At 40.0% G+C, this 20,946-nt stretch overlaps 1 protein-coding gene across 17 annotated transcripts in view; it reads left to right on the forward strand.

Moving 5' to 3' along the window:
• The first annotated feature begins 1,492 nt into the window (after positions 1-1,492).
• Positions 1,493-20,946, forward strand: part of MEF2A (myocyte enhancer factor 2A) — a 167,645-nt gene continuing 148,191 nt past the window's right edge. For 6 of the 17 annotated variants that reach the window (XM_070249676.1, XM_023620750.2, XM_023619303.2 and 3 more), the window contains exon 1: positions 1,668-2,125. The gene's annotated coding sequence lies outside the window, so the exon portion shown is untranslated. Of the gene's footprint in view, positions 2,126-2,428; positions 2,728-20,946 lie in introns of those variants that run through there. The other 11 variants (XM_070244679.1, XM_070245696.1, XM_023619763.2 and 8 more) reach the window with 9 other exon arrangements.

Raw genomic sequence — 20,946 nt, forward strand, 5'->3', positions numbered from 1 at the left:
GGTGGGAGATGGGTTGGAGCAATGAGAGGGTGAAAACCTCTTCTGGAACAGTCTATTCTCATCGCTCTTTTTCTCCTTCTAGGGTGAAGGGCAGGTGGGAATGAGGGAGCCATTGCTCACTGTCCCCCCACCTTGGACCCTAGGCTTTGAAGGAAAAGTATCAAACTCTTCTATTTTCCTGAAACAGAGAAGCCAAATCCAACTGGCTTTGCAGCTTCTGGCAGGTTAAGAGGCATGCATTTCCAGATGACTTACTGATTTACACCAAATTTTAACGTTTTAAGGCCCTCCTTGCAGTCCCTGGCGCTGGCTTCTCTGAATACTGATGTGGGGCTCTGAGCAGGACTCTAGGTTTATTTTCCAGCGTCTGGTGTTTATGCGCCGCTTTTGTGTTGGGTTCTCCCCAGGACATTGCCTCCTCCTTGAAGGAGGAAGCCTGTGAGCCTCCAGCTTCCTTTGTAACTTCCCAGTTCTTCTGCCCACAGCCTCTGCGCATCTGCTCACTGACCCCAATCACTTTGTTTTAAAGTGCTGTGAGACTGAATTTCTCATCCTCAAATGAAAATAACCCTTGGCTTTGTGTCCACTGCATAAGCACCTCTGGGCACAGATGTTGGCAGTGGGGCCCTAGAAACTCTCCAGGGGTGAGCAGCCTTTAGGATGCAAGGACCAACAATGGCTCACCTCCTAATCACCTCCCTCGACAAAACTAGTAACCTCACAAAACAGAATGGCTTCCTAAGCACATCCCCTTTGCCACCTCTCTCAGAAAATGCAGTGTCCAGAGTGGCGAGGAGTTCAAATCCTCGGTGCCCTCCTCTTAAGCTTTGTGACCTCAAAAGGTCACGTTAGCCCCCATCTTCCCTTTATTCTTCTGTAAAATGGGAACAGAAACTGAATCTTCTTCGTGGGGATGTTGAAAGGAATACATGAGCCATTATGCAAAATGTTCAGCACATAGTTTGGCGCTCAGGGCATACCAGCTGTGCCTATTAGTAGTTAGCTATCACTGATAGTAAAGACTAGGAGGTGGCGTCTCTCCTGGGACGTAGGCAGATTGGCTGGCCAGCCTGAAGGGGTTAGCCCGCCTTCCAGGCTCCTTCAGGTCCTGCCTCTCGGGGCCCGGGTCCCATTGTGCTTGCTCGGTGAGGGTGAGCTGGCGGCCGCCCAGGCGCGAGCACAGGTGCGGCCCTGACCACAACGAGGGCGTGGGCGCGGGCGTGCCGAGCCGAGGTCTGGGGAAGCCAAGTGTGCCCCGAAGGCGGGGGTCTGGAGCGGCCCCAGGAGCCCAGCAGGGGGTGTCTGGGCCGTCCCGGAGGACGCCGATCGGCACAGGCCTCCCGGCGACCGCAGGACCCGCGCCCAGAGCCTGGCCCCGCCCCGGCGCCCCGCCGCCCCGGGTTGGCTGGAGCCGGCCGGCGGCCACGCGCGGCGATCTGCCACGCGCGCGTCACTGGAGCCGCGCCCGGCCCCTGCCCCCCGCGGGCCGGTCGGGGAGGCAGCGGCGGGGGAGGCGGAGGCGGCAGGGCGCGACGCCGCCAGGCCGCCCCGCCCTGGGAGGCGCCCAGGCCCTCATCAAGTGACCAGTATCCCTTCCAGGAGAACACGGTCCTTCAGAGGGAAGCGAGCTCAGCCCGTAGCCCCGGCGCCAAACCGCCGTCATCTCCTTCCTGTGCCGGGTGATCCGTCTCCTCACCCACCCGGAAAAACATAGTCCGCCCCTCACGTCCTTGTGGAGTACCCCTCGCTTCCAAACAGTGTGACACTATTTGCCCACACCCTTGTCTTTCCCCTTCCAAGTACTCTACGGCTCACCAAGATGATAAATCAGCTCTGAACAGAAACCTCACGGGAGAAGGGAGAGAAGCAGCCCCGGAGAAGGGAGGGAAAGGCGAGGCTGGCGGAGGGACACTGAGCGCTGTCCGCGTAGTGCGCACGCGCAGCGACAGGAACGAGTTCCGGTCTGGCCGGGGCCTATCTCCTAAAAATAGCCCCGGTGTGGGGATCCGTGCGCGGATGTCCCGGCGAGTCCCGGGCTGAAGGAGGCGGCTCCGGGCGGCGCGGAGCGCTGGTGGCGGGCCGGGGCTGCAGCGTGTGCGCGCCCGCCAGCTGCGTCGGAGACACGGTGAGGGCCGCGGCCGGCGGGGCTCCGTCTGCGGGGCCGGCAGTGCCAGAGGGGGCGGTGTCGCAGCGAGGGGGCCGGGTAGGGGCTGGGGGGCGCTGGGGCGGGGGGCGGCGCGGCCGAGCAGCGGCGCCCGCAGGGCTCCGGGGACGCCGGGACCAGGCGGCATCCGGCTGGCAGGGGGCCGAGGTCTCGGGCGCGCGGCGGCGGGGCGCGGGGAGGCGGCGAGGGGTGGTCGCGTCGGGGTCGGCGCCGAGGGGCGCGGCGCCCGTGGAGGTGGGGGCGGGGTGCCCCGAGGGCGGGCCCGGGGCTGATGGGCGCCGCGGGCCGGCGGGGGAGGCTCGGCCGCGCGGGCTGGGCGCGAGGAGCCTCCCCGGGCGCCACCGCGTTTGGGGCTGGGGGGCCCCAGTGGTGGACGTCGCCTCCTTGAAAGTTGAAGGAGTTCCCTGGGGGCTGGAGCCTCTCCTGGGCGGCACGCCCGAGGGCCCTTTCCCTCGTCCTGCCCTCCGAGGCCGGAGTCTCCCCGGAGGGATTGACCCCTAGTGCGGGGGGCATTCTGCGCTGTTGTTGGACTTGAAGAACTTCCCCCACTTCTGCTTTGAGAGGTTGGTCTAACGGGGCGGAACGTTTCGGTCCGAACTCCCCGTGTGTGTGTGTATGTGTGTGTGTGTGTGTCAGTGTCAGTGGCCAGGGCGGTATTTGGGGCCGGCCAGGGAGGTGGCGGGGCCGGGGGCACCTGCGGGTGCGGACGCCGGAGCCTGCAGGACGACAGCGCGGGGACAGAGGGGTGCGCTGGGCACCGCTCACTGCCCCCGGACTTGCGAGTAGATCGCGGCTCGCAGGGAAGCTTTCGTGTGTTAGAAACTTTGCCTTTTAGTGCGATAGCATCAGTCTTTGAACGGCGAGGGTTGAATTAGCAGGTGAGATAGTGCAAACAAGTTTGGAAAAGGTGAGCGTTCTTGAATTAGAAAAACAAAAAATTTTTTCCCCTTGGAAGTGTAACTGTAAAAATGTTTCTCAGACCTGCACTGTGAAGCGAGCCTTCTGTCATGGTCCAGTAAGGAACCATGAGTGTAGATTGCAGAATAGCAGCTAGTGTTAACCTGCATTTTAGTTTACAAGATTGGAGTTCCAAAAATGTGCAATTGGAAAGGCCTGCTGTGATGAGTTAACAATAGTATGTATATTTTTAAACAAATACTGTCTAAAGTTTTTCAAGTTGTTTTTAGCACAGCAGGTTTCCCTTGTGTCGTCTGTTACTGTGTAAAGAGAAGGTTCTCTGAAGCTGTAATTAGGTGTACATTACACGAGTACTTTCCCTTTAAGAATCCAGCTGTGTTGTTTTGGCAACTGCCAAGTACTCCAGTTGTCAGTTTTAAAATCTGTTACCTCGGCAGTACTTGAACAGTTTGTGGAAAAGGTAAACAAAATAGGTTTAAAGTTTTTTTTGAAAACACAAAAATGGTATTTATTTTAATATGAATTTAGGAAGTGAGGATAAAGTAACTATATTGTGTTATTATGGCTTTCATGAGTACATTTTTGGGTTCTGTTGGGGGATTATATTTTTGGAGGGCTCAGTCTTGACTCTTAATTCTTTTCCTGTGAATGGCAACTTTTGTTTAGGAAAAAAGTCAAAAGTGTTTTCACTAAAGCAGATGCCAGCTTTAGTTAGACTTTATGTCAAATGTAATGAACACACGTTATGTGTTATATAAAATATTAAGATTAGTTTGTTCTGTATAATGATGCACGAATTGCTTCTGGAATCCCTTTTAATTCTCAGTGAGTACTGTTGTAAAAAGATCTGTCAGTAGCCATGCTGTGGTGGTGGCTCTCGTAGAAGAACTAGGACTTACAACTAGAATATACAACTATGAACTGGGGCTTTGGAGAGGGAGGAAAAAAAGTTGTGATAATGGTGTTATAATGAAAATACTGTAACGAGCTAAAACTAATGATTTGAATACTTTGTAGACTTAGTCTTTAGGTTAACAGGTCTGTTGGAAGAGTGCTTCCAGTAGAAACTTATTTACTAAAGCAGTCAGTGATTGTGAAGTAATAGTGACCTCTCTAAACACAATTATTTGCTTATTTATATCACACTATTGTTATATATAAAACTATGGGTTTATTTATTTTGGCACAAAGATGATAAAATTATATTTAACTCCTTAAATTACTTCTCTGCAAAAGTTTTTTTTTTTAATTGTTGAGGGGAATGAGTGAGTGAGGGATACGGGGTGTTCAGTGGAAGAAAGATAGCTCATTGGGGCTCAGAAATAATAATTGTAATGTCACCATGTTGAATTATGGTTTGAGAATAGTCTTCTTCCATATTCTTAGAGTTTTTATGTTTCCTTAATGGGTATGTGTGAAAAGGTTTGTTTTTTGTAAGTGCAATTGGGAATAAGCTTTTAAAAATATTGAGTTGTTTCAAGTGGCGATGTTTTATTTTTCAAAGCAGTTGCATTATAGCTTTTCCATTTAGAGTGCAGTGCAGGTTAATATTAATTTTATTAATATTCAAGCAGTAGCAACACCACTCATTGTTTGGTTATCAAGAGAGAGATATCAAAGTGTATTCTGAGGGTGGTTAAATAATTATGAAAATGTTTGTTAGAAGATGATTTTGACGTCTGAAATATTTCAATTAAATCTTTTTAGTAGATTTGTGTTCTGATTTAGGAGGAGGAAGCCATAAGCGAATTGGTTATTGGGAAGTAGCATGTTGGTCAGTCAGGTTTTGGAAAGCCACCTTTCTTTCTCCCTTTGCTGCTTTTAGTCTAGCAAGAGGAATTTAGTGTAACATACAATGATGATGGTCTTGGATTTTCTGCGGGCATTTCTAATTTCATATATTCTGTCTTGTAATCAGACCATATCCCCGTTTTTTGTTTTGGAGGATATACTCATGGTACATGTGAATGTGACAAAGTCTGGCTGAAATTTTCTTTTGTCAGTGATCGGGCAATGAAAATACTGCTTTGTGGATTAAAAATGTTCAATATTGCTTTTTTCTAGATTAGAAAGAAAATTTGTGAATGTTTTTAGTAAGTGAGTGAGTGCCCTCTCAATTTTAAGAAGTAAGAGAAGTGTAAATATGGAAGATCAAATCAGTCTTCCAGTTAGATAATCTCCTGCAAAAGAGCACTTTAATATGTTGTACTGATTTGCAAGTTCTCACAAAGGAAGGCTGCTTCACTTTGTCATCAGATCTTGGTTCAGATCCCAGCTCTACCTCTGACAAAATTATGAGACGGCTTCCATAAAATGGGAAGGAATTACGCTACCTGCCCTGTGGAATTGTTAGAATTAAATGAAATAATGGGTGTGAAAGTTCCTAGCACACTACCTGAAGCTTAGTGTGCAAAAACCCATATTGTCTGATCTCCCTTTATCCCTTCCTCTGTACTTCCTTTCCTTCCTATGAAGATTATGTAGGTACTCTGCCCAGTACCTGTGGTCAAAAGGACTTCATATAATGTATAAATACAGGAGAATGTTCCTATATTTGTTTGGGATAAAATATCCTGGCATCTTGAATTCATTGTCAGATTATACATAAAATGTTTAGTTGGCTGTTCTATATTAGGTATTTTTTTTTCCATCTTCTATCCCAAGACCCTCCAGTACATAGTTGTATATTCTAGTTGTATGTCCTTCTGGTTCTGCTATGTGGGATGCCAGCTCAGCATGGCTTGAAGAGCGGTGCTAGGTCCATGCCCAGGATCCAAACCAGTGAAACCCTGGGCCACTGATGCGGAGTGTGTGAACTTAACTATTCAGCCACAGAGCTCGCCCCTCCCTTAGGTTTTGGATCTGCAATCATTGCTTGATTCTAACTCCATAATTTCCCCCAATATTAAAAAAATTCAAAGGTAAATATAAGTATTTTCCCTACTCTTCAGTGAAATAATGTGTTTTGGGAATTGTCTGTAGGAGTTGTCTTCAAGATACGGTATTTAAAACTTGAAATTAGAAAAATATTTTTATAGCCTATCTGAAATAGGTGTATTTTAAAAATAGCTTTTCTTTAGTAGATAATCTATAATTTTTTAATAATTCATTGTTACGTGCTTTGTGGAACTAAATGATTTTATCTGTGTATGCTTTGTATAGTCTATAATAAATGGACCATGTGTCCAGTTTATTATACTTAAGAGTATAAACTCATTTGTTCATTAATAAGTCTCATGCATAGCACGGGATGTGTGTTGGCATATATTTAATAAATACTATCTTTTTTATATATCTATTTACTGATTTTAATAATTATTTGTGTTTACTGAATTTAATTTATATTTAGTGAACTTAATATTTTATTCAATATAGAATTGTTTTAGTAATCACTTGAGATGAGATCATAAGCGTATGAATTTAAAAAATTAGCTGGTCTGTGAAGTGGTATACCAAATGTTTGAACATTGGTGTATGACAACAGATAATTTCCTTCTTCATCAGTTTAATGCTGAAAGCCAGAGAATCATTATATGGGTGGAAAATAGACACTAGTAGATCAGATTTCTAATAAATATCAACCATGGCACATCTTTTTATGATTGTCTTGAATGAGTAGTAATTTTCTTTTCTTCCTTATACAAAAATATAAACTTTCATCTATGAACTTAAAAAAAAGTTCAACCATCAATGAAGTTTTTGTTAAGAAATATTTTGGTAGTAGGTGGTAAATTTATACTGCATGAGCTGGACCTTTTTACCAGGTTATTTTTGTTTCCAGTAGCATACACATGCAGGTTGACTTAGATTAGTTTGAGGTATGATTTGTGACCCTTGGAACAAAAAAGTACTCTTCCTTTAACCTGGTAAGATAATTTATAACTTTTGGCTTATTAAGACAAGGTGCTCTTGGGGCCGGCCCCATGGTGTAGTCGTTAAGTCCACATGCCCTGCTTTGGCGGCCCTGGGTTTGCAGGTTCAGGTCCTGGGCCTGGACCTAGCACTGCTCATCAAGCCATGCTGTGGTGGCATCCCGCATAAAGTAGAGGAAGATTGGCGCAGATGTTAGCTCAGTGACAATCTTCTTCACAAAAACAAACAGAAAAAACAAGGTGCTGTTGCATTGGCTAATACTGTTTACCTGTCTCACCTCTTATCCCCACCCCTAGCAATCTGTCTTTTACATAAAGACTTGAATTATATTTCTGAAATTCAGATCTAAATGTCAATCTTTTAAGAAAAGCTATGAAGGCCTATAAAATTAGTAGAGAGGCAGTAATTTAAGGGATAAGAGATTGACCTCTAAAATCAGACTGCTTAAGTTAGAATACTCACTTTAGCACTTTGTGTTCTTTGGCAAGTTCTCCATTTTCTTGAGGCTCAATGTATAAAATAGTAATTATAATGATACAGAGTTGTTGAGAGGATTAAATGAGATGTATGTTATAAAGCCTTTACCAGAGTGCTTGGTACCTAAAATGCAATAATTTTTTTCTCCTACTATTACTGTCATTCCTACTACTGCTATTGCCATTATTAGTCATGGTTCACTTACTAATACAGTTTTATCCTATCTTTCCAGGCTCATTGTCAGCTGCTATACTTTAGTTTCTATGACCCACTTAAGGCCAGCTGTTTGCTCTTCCCTGAAAAGGACATTTATTTTCATGATGATGTCTCCCACTTTTTTTTCTAGCCCAGAATTTTCCTGAGCTTGATATCCACTTGGAAATCTAGTTGGAATCGTAAATACAATATTAGCCATATGACTAAAATATAGTTATTTATTCCTCTCCCTCAACCTTCTCCCTCCCTCCTACCCCAAACTCTGGGGTCTCTGCTGTCTTTCCCCATCTAAGTAAATGGCAGTATTCAAGCCAAAAAACTTCAGATATCATTCTGGATTCTTTTCTTTTCTCTCAAATCCATTCCATCCCCACCCCCTGTTCCGTGCTCAGAATTTATCTTGAGCCACTCCACTGCTCTCAGTCTTCACTGCCACCTCTTTATTTCAGGGTATCATTATCTCTTGCATGAATTACTGCAGTGGCCTCCCAGCTTAGCTTCTTGTTTCTTTTCTTGCTCCTCACAAGTTCTTTCTTCACACGACAACCCTAGGGATCATTTTAAGAGCGTAAATCATGTCATTTCTCTGCTTAAAAATTTCCTAATGACTTTACTCTTGAAATAAAGCTTGTACTCCTTTCTATGGTCCTAATGGCCCTGAATGTTCTTTCTCCTCCTCATTGTTCTCCTCTTTCATTGGATGCCAGCCTCACAGGCCTCTCAGTGTTCTTTAAACTCTCTGTCTTTCCCTATTTTAAGGCCTTCTGCACTTTTTGAATTACCTGCTTGAGATGCTCTTCTTAAAGCTGGCATGGCCAAACCTTTTGAAACTTGGCCCAAATTTCACTTCCTCACTCAGAGCATCCTGTTTAATGTTGCACTCCATTAGGTGCTCTCTTATACATCTTGTTTTCACACGTCTTGTTTATTTCCTTCAAGACACTTATTATAATTTGTACATATCTTGTTTTTTTAGTTATTGCTTATTTATAGTCTTTCTCTGTTGCCTGAATGTAAAGTCCATGAAGGCAGAAGTCTTGTCTCTTGCTGATAGCTGTATCTCTAGGCCTTAGCACACTGCCTGGCACTTGGAAGACAGTAAATGCTTGAATGAATGCTTCTGTATCCTTGTTCATGTTTTTACCAGGGATTGGAATCCTCCCTCATATACCTGTTGAACTAGTTTTCTTTTAAGCTGTAGCTTGTATGTCATCTGAGATACCAATTTTAATGTCTCTAGACAAAGCTTTTCCTCCTTGTTCTTCATATATACACTATTTGTAGAGGAAGTCCCATTTTAGAATATTTAGAGTATTGTAATTGATGTCATTCTCTGCTGCTAGGCTCAGTTCCTACATCAAAGACTGTCTTGCTCTTTTTGTATATTCACTGCCCGCCAGTTTATCATTGTGCATAGTGAATGCTCAGTTAACATTGAATTGAGTAGAAGTTGTCCTAAGCAACTAAAATGACCAACCACACAAATGAGTTTTCCCAAATCAGATTTTAAAAATTGTAGATACTTTCCAGACTATAAAATACTACATTATGCATTTTCTGTTTTCAGTACATATTAACATATTGTCATCAGCATTCTGGGTCAGGGCAGGAATCCCAGAGCTGTTGAGCACAAGTGGCATTTCCTGTGATTCCATTTTGCCTTCTCACTGGGCATTGAGTAGACATCTTGTCTGAGGGCTATATTTCCAGTTTGAAATGTGTATCCCTGTAAAAACTGTGTTAGAAATTGTAATTAGTTACTGGTTGCTCCTTACTAACCAACATCTCCATTCCCTTCGTTCAGCTTATCCAGCTAATTTTACATTATTTCAGAAAGGCTAACAGGAGGGTACTCTATACAATTTAACACAGTATACATGAAATACAATACTAATTCAACTGCATTGCTAACGAAGATTTAGCAGAGAACTTTTGTGGCCATCATTAAGGAACCAACCACTATTTGTAATAATGAAAAGTCATTCCACATTCTAAACAGCTGACTTACAAATGGGCATATCCCATTTTGGAACACTTGCAAGTTGGGGACTACTTTAGCAAAATGTTTATTTTGATACTGAAAATCTTTCTCTTAATGGTGTTAAACTTAATTTGACATGGATTATGAAGGGAAAAGGAAAGAAGAATCTGGGAGTTAAGATTTTGTTATTCAGAAATGGCTCACTTTCCCCAAAGCAAAAAGTTTTAGTATTGGTAGAAGTTTTTTATTTAAGTTTTTGTTTTGGAAAAACTTAGAAGTTGCAAGACTAGTACAATAAACTCCCATATACCTGTCACCTAGATTCACCAATTGTTAACATTTGGCACATTGGCTTTATCATTCGTTGTATTTGCAGAGTGGCCCCAAAGTCCGGCAACAGATATTATTATTTTATTTTCTTTACACTTTGAAGCTCCTTGATTACATCTTCTGGAGTATGCCAAAGGTGCAAATTTATTTGGTTAAAGTCAAAGGCATATCATCTAAGGCAAAGCATCACAGATGCATACATGGAATAGATGGAAGTGCTGCGTGAGTGCACTGTGTACTTTGCTAACAAGGAAACCACGTATTAAACATATAATGTCATTGAACATATCACGTATTGTAATGAAATAGCAGGAATCCACTCTGTAGATCTCCTTTTTCCTACTCTCCTTCTTCCTCTTTTTTTCCCTCTTCTCCTTTTTCTTCCTCTTCCTATTAGAATTATTTTTATTATTGAACCACTTTTTTCTTTTAAAGATTGGCACCTGAGCTAACAACTGTTGCCAATCTTTTTTTTTTTTTTCCTGCTTTATCTCCCCAAATCCCCCCTGTACATAGTTGTATATCTTAGTTGCAGGTCCCTCCAGTTGTGGCATGTGGGACACCGCCTCAACATAGCCTGACGAGTGGTGCCATGTCTGCGCCTAGGATCTGAACCACCGAAACCCTGGGCCACCGCAGTGGAGCGCGTGAACTTATCCACTTGGCCACGGGGCTGGCCGTTTTATTGAACCATTTGAGACTAGGTATACACATCGTGATCCTATACCCCTAAATGCTTCAGCTGATAGCTTGTAAGAACAAAGACATATTCTTGAATAGCCAGAGTATGGTGGATTCAAGACATTTATTTATTTATTTATTGAGGAAGATTGGCTCTGAGCTAACATCTCTGCCCATCTTTCCCTATTTTATATATGGGATGCTTGCTGCAGCATGGCTTGATAAGTGATGTCCATGCCTGGGATCTGAACTGAAGCAGAGCATGCGGACTTAACTGCTGTGCCGCTGGGCCAGCCCTAAGAAATTTAATCTTGATACTATAATTTAATATACACTTCATGTTGATATCTCTTCAAGTGTGCTAATAATATCCTTTAATAGCGTTTTTCTAGTCCAGTATTTTCCATTGTATTTTAGTTGTCGTCTCTCTTCACTCCTTTAATCTGAAACAGCCTTTCAGCTTTTTTTCTTTTTCCTGTCATTCATAGGTTTTTTTACTTTAAGCTGCACTCAAATTCCTCACCCACTAACATTAATAATTTTAAAGAGTACAGGCTCTTTCATTTGTAGGATGTCCATCAGTTTGGGTTTGTCATATTGCTTCTTTGTTGTTAGATTCAGGTTATGCATTTTTGGCGGGAATACCACATAAGTGATGATATATCCTCAATGCGTCACATCAGGAGGCAATATGATGTCAGATTTACCCATTGTTGGTGATGTTTACTTGCATCACGTAGTTAAGGTTAGCCTGCCAGTTTTCTCCAGGTAAAAGTTATCATTGTCCTCTTTGTAATTATTGAACAATTTGTGGGGAGGCTCTTTGAGACTATGTAAATATTCTGTCCTCCCAACAATTTTTACATAATAGTTTTAGCATTCATTGATGATTCTTGCCTGAATCAGTTATTTACACAGTGGTTCCAAAATGATGTTTTTCTAACTATTGTTCCTTGTTCATTTATTAGTTGGCATTCTTTCTATTGTAAAGAAGAGTTTTTCATTCTAATTTGCTTATTTAACATCGATATAATTTCATAGGTTCCTTTTTATTAAGTAGGTTGTACTCTATTATCTGTCAGTATTCATTTTGATGTTCCAAATTAACCCACGTTTGGTCAGTGGGAGTTCCTTCAGCTTAACTCATTGATTGTTTTGACATGTTCCTCTCATTTTTGGAGCAGTTCCAAACTTTTGGGACTGTAAGATGGTCCAGGCTCATCTTCTGCTTTTCCTGCTGCTGTCCTAGAATCAGCCATTTCTTCGAGGAGTTCTGGTTTCTTTTTATTCGGTAAGAGTATTTAGAAACCAAGAACTGGGTAGTAAGTATGTTGTTGATACTGAAGTTTCAGTGTTTTAGAGCCCTTTGAGCTGACCACTAAGCTAAGAAATTTTGAGTTTATGGTGATTCCTCAGCCAGTAGATTGTAATTTCTCTGTACATTCCTGAAACTCCTTAGAAGAAAGTCTTTTCCTTTGAAAGTGTTAACAGTTGAAGTGATTACTTTCACCCAGTTTTTCTAATTCTCTAGTGGTTAGGTCTTGCTTTCCAAAACATATTTTAAGCTTCTTGGGAGTAGGAATCCTGTTTTTTATATCTCTTTGTGTATTGTGACTCTGTTCCATAGTGCCTTGAACATAGTTGATACTCATATGTTGTTTATAATGTATAATTAGAATAATGACTCAATATTATCTTTATTACTCTTATACCATAATTAAAGATTCTTATGTTTGTTATAATATTTTAGGTAATTTTGTACAAACTTTTAAGTGAATTGGTGATTCATTTGTTCTGTTTTTAATAATTTTACTAGCCTAGAAGAAATGAAAAGCTAAAATTTTTCAACTTTAAAATTTAAAAATCTCATTTCTGAGATTAAAGTGTGTAATTAAAGAACATCAAAATGCCTAATCTTGGCATTGCTGTTTTATAATGTTTTGTTCCTTAGCAAGTAGTAACCTTTCTGGGTATCACTTTAATTATAAAATGAGATGATATCGAGATCCTTTTTAACTCTGTGTTACATGCTTTATACCTAATTAATATTGAATTGTTTATGAAAGTAAAATTAAGTGCCCCAAAGTATAGTGGAAAGAATATTGTGCATCTGAGCCAGGAGTCATTGGGTTCTAATTCTTTGTAAGCATTGTGTTACTTTGGCAGTTTATTTCACAGTTTGGTCTTCATTACCTTATTCATTCAGTCTACTGGGCTAGGTGATGAGCAGTATCAGTGACCAGGTTTGGCTTTCACAGTCCGATGGGAGTATGGACATAAATGCGTTTATAGTCCCCTTGGCTATTTGCTTGATGTGTACAGTGCTGAGTGCTATAGGAGCACATAAAAGGGGTGAGTAACCTGCTTTCAGGGAGACCAGGAAAATTTATCCCAGAGAAAGTGACACCTTCAACTTAGCCTGAAGCCTGAAGAGTGAATAGGACTTAGCCTTGTGAAGAGGATGGGTAGAGTTTACCAGACCTGTCTTAAGGACAGGAGATACACTTAGAGAGCCTGGATTGCTTGGAGAAACTCAAAGAGTACAGTATGGATGGATCAGGTAGTATAAGCGAGGGCAGGTATATGAAGAGCCTTAAGCTATGTTAAGGAATTTGTACTTTATTCTAGGGAAAATGGAAATGTCTTAAGCCTGGAAGGGAATTAATTAAAAAGATGATACTAATTGCACTGTGGAGCATTCTTTGGAGAGAATTAAAATTGGTAGACGGAGAATAATTAGGAGTGTGTTACAACAAATTAGTTACAAGGGGTAAGGTGGCCTGTACTATGGGAGTGGGATGAGCATTGAAGAAATAGGTAGATTGAGAGGTATATTGGAAGTAGAATTAAAGGACTCAGTGGTGGAGGATATGTGGAAGGTGAAAGAGAAAGAGGAGTTGATGGTGATGATTAGGTTTATGGCTTGGGCAGATGAGGGAATGAATGGGCAGTTTACTGAAATAGGAAGCAGAGGAGGAGGGGCAGGCTTGAGAGGAAGATGAGGAGTTGACTTGTGAGAGAGTGCCTGGAAGGATAAAGAGGTACAGTCAGAGAGTGGGATATATAATTTACTATCAGAAGTGGAGCAGTTCCTTATAATGACAAAGCCTAAGGATTTGGCCGTGGAATGGGTGTTTGAAGAGAAATGGAAGTGAAGGTATGAAGTGGTCAGGGAACTGAGAGGATTTATCTATTAAAAAAAAAAACCTTAAGGACATGTCTTCTCTAAGGCAGAGGACCCTGTTTTAGATGATCTCAAGGTTTTCAGTGTTTGGTCTTGGAAAATAGAAATGAAAATTTTCGCATACTGTGTTCTCAGTAAGATTGTTTTAAGTTAAAAACCAAACAACAAAGCAAAAAGACCCCACAACAAAAATATTTTTTCTGAACAAAGCAGGAGACTAATTGCTCCAGATAGCTAAAAATGTCAGTATTCCTCAGTAGTGGCTAAAAATTATGAAATACATCCAGCATACAAAATTTAGAGTGAATAGTGTAATGAATACTAGCAGGATGAATGCAGTAGATATCTCAGTCCTATTGTCCTTTTTCCTTCTTCAGCAGTAATCATTATCTTAAATAAGGATTTACCTTTCTCATTCATTTTTTTTAACTACACATATATATATATTGCTAAACATGTATAGTGTTTCTCATGTTTAAAAACTTTATATAGTGATAGCGAACTTTGCATATCCTTCTGCCATTTATGTCTCAACAAATAATTGTATTGCAGCATTTATCTGTTCTTCCCAGTATAATGAATTGGATATTAATGTTGGAACAACGTTGTTGTTGGATTATATTTGAATTGCCATTGGAGTTATAATTTACTAAGTAAATTTTTATGAAAACTAATCATTTAATGAGCATTTCTTTTTTTATACTCCCCTCAGTAGAAAAAAATTTTTTATTGTGGAATAATGTTAGACATGGAGAAAAGTTGCAAAAATAATATAGAGCGTTTGCGTATACTCTTCACCCAGCTTCCACTAATGTTGGACAACTTACATAACCATAGTGTAATTATCAAAACCGGGAAATTAATATTGAAATGATACTTTTGACTAAATACCTTATTTGAATTTCATCAATTTTTTTTCCTAATGACCTTTTTCTGTTCTAGGATCCAATCCAGGATCCCACATTGCATTTATTTGTTGTGTTAGTCTCCAAATCTGTGATATTAACTCATTCTTTTTCTGTTTTTTTGACCTGGATTGTTTTGAGGAGTACTCGTCATTATTTTGTAGAAAATCTTTCAATTTGGGTTTCTCTGATGCTTTCTTCTAATTAATTTGTGATTTTTCATTTTTGGCAATAATACTACTGAAGTAAAGATATATCAGGAGGCACATTTTATATCGGGATATGTGATGTCAGTGTCTTATTACCGGTGACGTTAATCTTTATCACTTAATTAAGGTAGCCTCTGCTGGTTTCTCCATTGTCACAGTTTTTGTCTTTGAAAATGATAAATATCTTGAGGGAAATATGTTGAGACTATGCTAATTTCTTGTTTCTCCTCAATTCTCCTATTCATTTTAGCATCCATTGATGGAACTTATCTGCAACAGTTATTACTGTAATATTTATCTAATGGTGATTTTTGTAGGTTTTTTGTTCCTTTCTCATTTATTGTTGAAATTCTTCCATAATGAAGAGATATCCCTTCTTTATTTATTTACTGTCACTTATTTACATCAGTATAGACTCAAAGATACTTACTTTATAATCTGGTGCTATCATTATTTATTTTATTGTTCAGATTGTCCATTGAAAGCTCCTTCAGGTTGACTCTTGTGTCCTTTTTTTTTTGGAGGAAGATTAGCCCTGAGCTAACTGCTGCCAATCCTCCTCTTTTTGTTAAGGAAGATTGGCCCTGAGCTAATGTCCGTGCCCGTCTTCCTCCACTTTATATGTGGGACGGCTGCCACAGCATGGCTTGCCAAGTGATGCCATGTCTGCACCAGGAATCCGAACCAGCGAACCCCCGGCCGCTGAAGCGGAATGTGCGAACTTAACCACTGTGCCACTGGGCCGGCCCGTCTTGTGTCCTTTTAACGTCTCCATCCTTTTTTGAGAACTTCCTTGCTTTCTGGTACTACAAGAAATTTCAGGTTCATCTTGTATTTTACCTGTTCCAACCCTGGAATCATCCCCTTTTCCAAAGAGCCTTGGCTCCTTTTATTGGAGGATGGCAATTAGAAACCAAGATCTGGGTGCTAGGTGTGCTCATTGCTACTGGGGTGTCATTGACTCTGGGCTATCTGAGAGCCAAGGAACATATATAAGCAAAGAAATATATATATTTATATTTATGTATATAAATATATATACTAACTCACATGTACACATCTAGACAGTTCTACTATAACATGGCATGCGTGTTCCTAAATATCACCGTGCTATGCAAAGTTGTGCAATAAAAACCATAAAGTTTGTCGCATCAGTGGAGCTAGGGGAACAATACTTGAAAACTTTGTTAATGACACACTTAAAAGAAAGGATGGGAACCTAATAAACCTATTTAAAATAGCAGCATGGTTTTAGATGTATTGAATGGTTAAGTAATAAATAAAAACGTAGTAAATATGGCACTTAACTATGAAAAAGACATGGAGTTTGCTTATATTTACATGTGTTGGAAGAGTTGGGGCTTGTGATTTATTGTGAAGTGGTGGATAGACAGTTATCTGAAATCAGATGAAATGTAACACCAGATGTGGATGGATGTGGCTCTTAGCACATGTAGTAGACTGTGGTAGCTGATTTTCATTTGAGTCAATTCTCCCTTGGGTGCCTTGCAGTTTATTTTTCATTCTCTAATACTTTTTAAATTTTTTTCCATTTCTTTTTTGAATTCAGTCAGCTTTTAAAATTTCTCTTTGTATTTTGTACATTTTTAGTTTTAGTTTTTGAATTTCTGATTCAAAGTATTTTTCTTATCTTCAAATACTTGTTTGAATATATTTAATTGTTTGAAATATTGACTGAAAATTTTTTTCTGCTTTGAGGTTGTTTTTCATAGAGAGTTTTTCTTAGTTGATTTGTGTTAAATTCTCTTTCCTCATTTTCTGAATTACACTTTTCTTTTGTTCATTTTCATAGTATTGGGGTGTTTTACAGTATTCCTAGTTTAATGATGCCCTTCTCACAGTCCTGTTACTTCAGTGGTTTTTGTTGTAATGGTTGGAGAAGGGTTGTGACACTTCCAGTTTTATGGTTCTCTTTGGTCTGCTTGCAAGACCTTAAATTTTCTTCTTTTTTTTTCCCTTTGCCATCCAGTTGCCAAAGGACACTTCTCCCTTCCTTTTGCCTGTTTTCTCCCCGAGAAGCTATATGTTGCAAAGTTGTGCCCCTTGACATGGCAGCTAGTGCCTTAAATGGCACCTGTTCCTTTAAATCACCAGAACTTTGAACTGACTTCCTATAGTCTGTGTTCTGGTCTGCCCAGACACTTTTCCAGTAGTTTTAGATTTAGGATGGGTTTAATATTTTTGGTGGTCCTTGCACCTGACCCTTAGGCCCCTTTGCTAGCCTCCATGCCGCCAAGCCTCGTGGCTGAGTGGAGGTGGTGTGACAGCCTGAGAAATCAAGTACTGTGATTTGGTGATATTTCTGTTTTCACTCACCGTTGTTCTGCAGTGCCTGCATTCTTTGTTTTCAGACTATGCTGAAAGAGTCGTTTTATGTAGAATTTCCTTTTCCTTTCTTGTCTTCTCATATGGTTTGGGGGAATATTTTTAGAGTTACTTAGATATGCTATCACCGTTGTCCTCACTGAAGTCTCTATTTTTGGGGGAGAGAGAACCGGAATCTATTGACATGTGCTGTCAGTGCTACAAAGCTTTTAGGAAAAGACATAGGTATTCAGCTTCCACTGGTGAGCTAGAAACTCCAGAAAGTACCTTGTAGGAGAAATAAACTAAATTCAAAATACTCTTACTTCATTCTGATAGCATGCGAATACAGGTTCTGGGTTATTGCAGGATTCTTAAGTGCATTTTTCTGTAAAGCAAGGTTATTAATTCAAAGGTTTGTTTCTGTAATGTATATTGAGAATTCCTTGGTTTTATTACATAAATGAGCTATGGGCCTATATTCAGCTAAGGGCTTTCTTTAGTACTTCTTTATTCTAATAGCAATCTAAGATGTGAAGTTTTTGGAAAAGTTAACTTGTAAACTTGGGAATTTAACTGATAGATGTTAACATCTTTGAAAATTAAACCACATGTGCCTCTCTTCATTCTTTTTCTGCTCTCTTGGTTTTCTCAGTTTTATTTTGTGATCTTAACAGTTGTCCTTTGATTACAGTAAATGGTAGGCGTGTTGTTATTCCTTGATTCTACAGTCTTACATTGTGTTTAATAAGGTGGCACTAAGTGTGTATTATAGCTAAAGTTAGTTGATTCTCTGTCTTTAATGCGTTTTACCTGTATCTTTTTAACATGAGAAATTTAACGTGAAGTTGGGATTACTCATGGAAGTTCTTTATGCTTGGTTTCTAGAATTTACTTGTTTAAAAATATTTATTACCTTTAAGCATTTCTTTCCCTAGAATTAACAAGTTTTTTGTCAGTGTTTTATGTTGTTGCAGTAGAAATTGACTTGTTTCATTGATCGTTATACATTTCTTTTTGTAAAAATAACTAGAATTAAAAGGATATTGACTTTAAACATAAAAAATCTTCATAATATAAATTAAAACCTTTTGCTTTTGATGCTGTCTTTGTAATTCTCCACCTGACTTTCTAATGATGTGTAAAGGCTCTCAACACCTATGCATAGCTGTCTGTCTTTGGAACCTCGTTTATGAGCTTTAATTTCTTTTATTCATAGTTTTCACAAGTCTTAATCACTTGACAGGCTCTTTATACATTTTCTTTTTATTGCGTCCCCTTTTTCCTTTCGACTGGTAAATATGGTAACCCCAAAGCAATGTACACGGCTCTGTTTCCTTGCCCCTTCTTTTGATTCTGAAATATAAACACACATAAGATGTAACTGTTTGCTTCTAGGAGGTAATGGTTTAGGGAGGGTAAAACCCCATTAATTACTATGCTATATTAATTACCAAGTGATGTATAAATTGTAGACATAATGAATGGATTAGGGAGTTCAGGGAAGGAAGAGTTCAGAAGTGATCAGGGGATGCTTCGTGGAAGAATTGATATTTGAGCTGGATATTGTTTTATTGTCAGAGATGTTGGAAAAGGTACTCTACATAGAGAAAACAGTTTGAGCAAAAGAACTAAAACAGGAAAGTGGGAGGTGTGTATCAGACACAGTTTGGCTAGATTGGAGGGCTTTTCAGAAGTAGAAGATGGTGAAGTGTGTAAGAGAGCTTGAGGTCAGATTGTAGAGCACCTCAAATGTTGAGCAGTGTGGATTTTGTTTTTCAGGTAAGGAAGAGCTGTTGGAAGTTTTTAAGCTTGAAAGTGACCAAGGCCTTCTTTAATATGTCCATATAGGATAATGAAGATGATGTGTTTCTCCTTTTTTATTAATAAAGCTTGATTCCCTAAAGAATAATACTCGCCATCACTTTTTAAAAAGCACAATGCAGGCTGGCCCGGTGGTGCAGCAGTTAAGTTCGCATGTTCTCCTTCTCGGCAGCCCGGGGTTTGCCGGTTCTGATCCCGGGTGTAGACATGGCACTGCTTGGCAAAAGCCATGCTGTGGTAGGCGTCCCATGTATAAAGTAGAGGAAGATGGGCATGGATGTTAGATCAGGGCCAGTCTTCCTCAGCAAAAAGAGGAGGATTGGCAGTAGTTAGCTCAGGGCTAATCTTCCTCAAAAAAAAAAAAAAAAGAAAAGAAAAGGAAAAAGCACAGTGCTAGATTCATTCTTTAATTTGATTGTTTGAAGGGAATTGATGGGAATACATGCCTTTGAAGTAGGAGACGTGGATAAAGATAGAGTCTCCTTTTCTCATTCTCCTCTATATCCCATTTCTTGATCTCCTTCCCCAGGCCAGACCAAATGCTGTGCTCTCCATAAAGAACTGATTTCTTCCAATTAGAAGTTTTTTCTTTTGAAATTATCATATTTGACCTTATACTAAAGGCAATAGACATATACACACTGCATTGAAGGTTTTTACACTAGTCTTAGTTCTTCTTGCATTTTTTTCATGTAGATTCTCAGTAATTATATAGTAAATGAACCCATTAAATTGATGTCTTTCAAATGATTTTGCAAAGTGCAAAATCTAGGATTTGAACTGAGCTAAGGTTTTGAAGAGATGACTTTAAGTCATCTCTAACCCTGCTGGTCTAGATCAGTAATTCTCAAGCTTTTTTTCTGCTATGAGATAACAGTAGATGAAATTTTGACACATGGACTCCCATGTATCTACTTACCAGAGAAAGTAAAGTATTATAGTAATATATAATTGCCACATACCAGGATATGTTGTAGATGTAACAGGTAGTAGATAATGTGCATTTCTTAGGGCAGTAGCTATAACTCTTCCCACTTCTCTTCTACTTAAGAAGATATATCAGAGTGCAAACAAAGGTGATGCTATGAGGATAATCTGAAGCCCCTCTATGTTATTTTAAGGTTCAAACCAGCACTTTAGAAGTAGCAAATTACTTGGAAGAGAAATCTCAATATGGTGTGCATCTTTCAAGATAACTTTAAGATTTTTTGAATTTCTTTATCGTTAGTTCAGATGTTTTTGTTATTTGTTTTAAATAGGTAGAACCCTATTTTGATGTGGATTAGACTAGTAGTGTGGCTTTTATTCCTGGATTCCACTTCATTTCTATAAGCTTTAGCGTTTGTGTCCTTAAAGAGACCTCTGAGGCCTCTTCCAGTTCAAAACTATAGGAAGTTGCAAAATATCATGAATACAATGTCCAAACTTTTTCTAGATTCTGGCCAACATCCTTATTAAGTGGACATCTGTTTGACAGACTTTGCCAGTTTACCAGACTGTTTAACCAGAGTGATGTATATTTGGCCTTATGTTAAGTGCATGGTGTCACATTTTAAAGTGAGCTCATTTTTAAACTGTTTTTGGACGAGGTGTGCTTCTTGTTATTGGAGTTTGGTTGGTTGAGGACCGTAAAAGTGATAGGTTCCAGTAACTACATGCCTGAGAAGGAATACTGGGGATGTTGGTTCTTAGATTGGGTTAGGAGGGTAGAACAAATGTAACTTCAGCATTTGAGAAGTCACATCCTCCACTTGAAGAATGACAGAATCATCACAGCATGTAATATATATTAATATTAGATGTTAGTGTGAAAATTGTCAGTATGGTTGCTGATTATAGATTGGGGGAATGATGAATTA

This window comes from Equus caballus, chromosome 1 (assembly GCF_041296265.1).
Source record: "Equus caballus isolate H_3958 breed thoroughbred chromosome 1, TB-T2T, whole genome shotgun sequence".
NCBI classification, from domain to species: domain Eukaryota; kingdom Metazoa; phylum Chordata; class Mammalia; order Perissodactyla; family Equidae; genus Equus; species Equus caballus.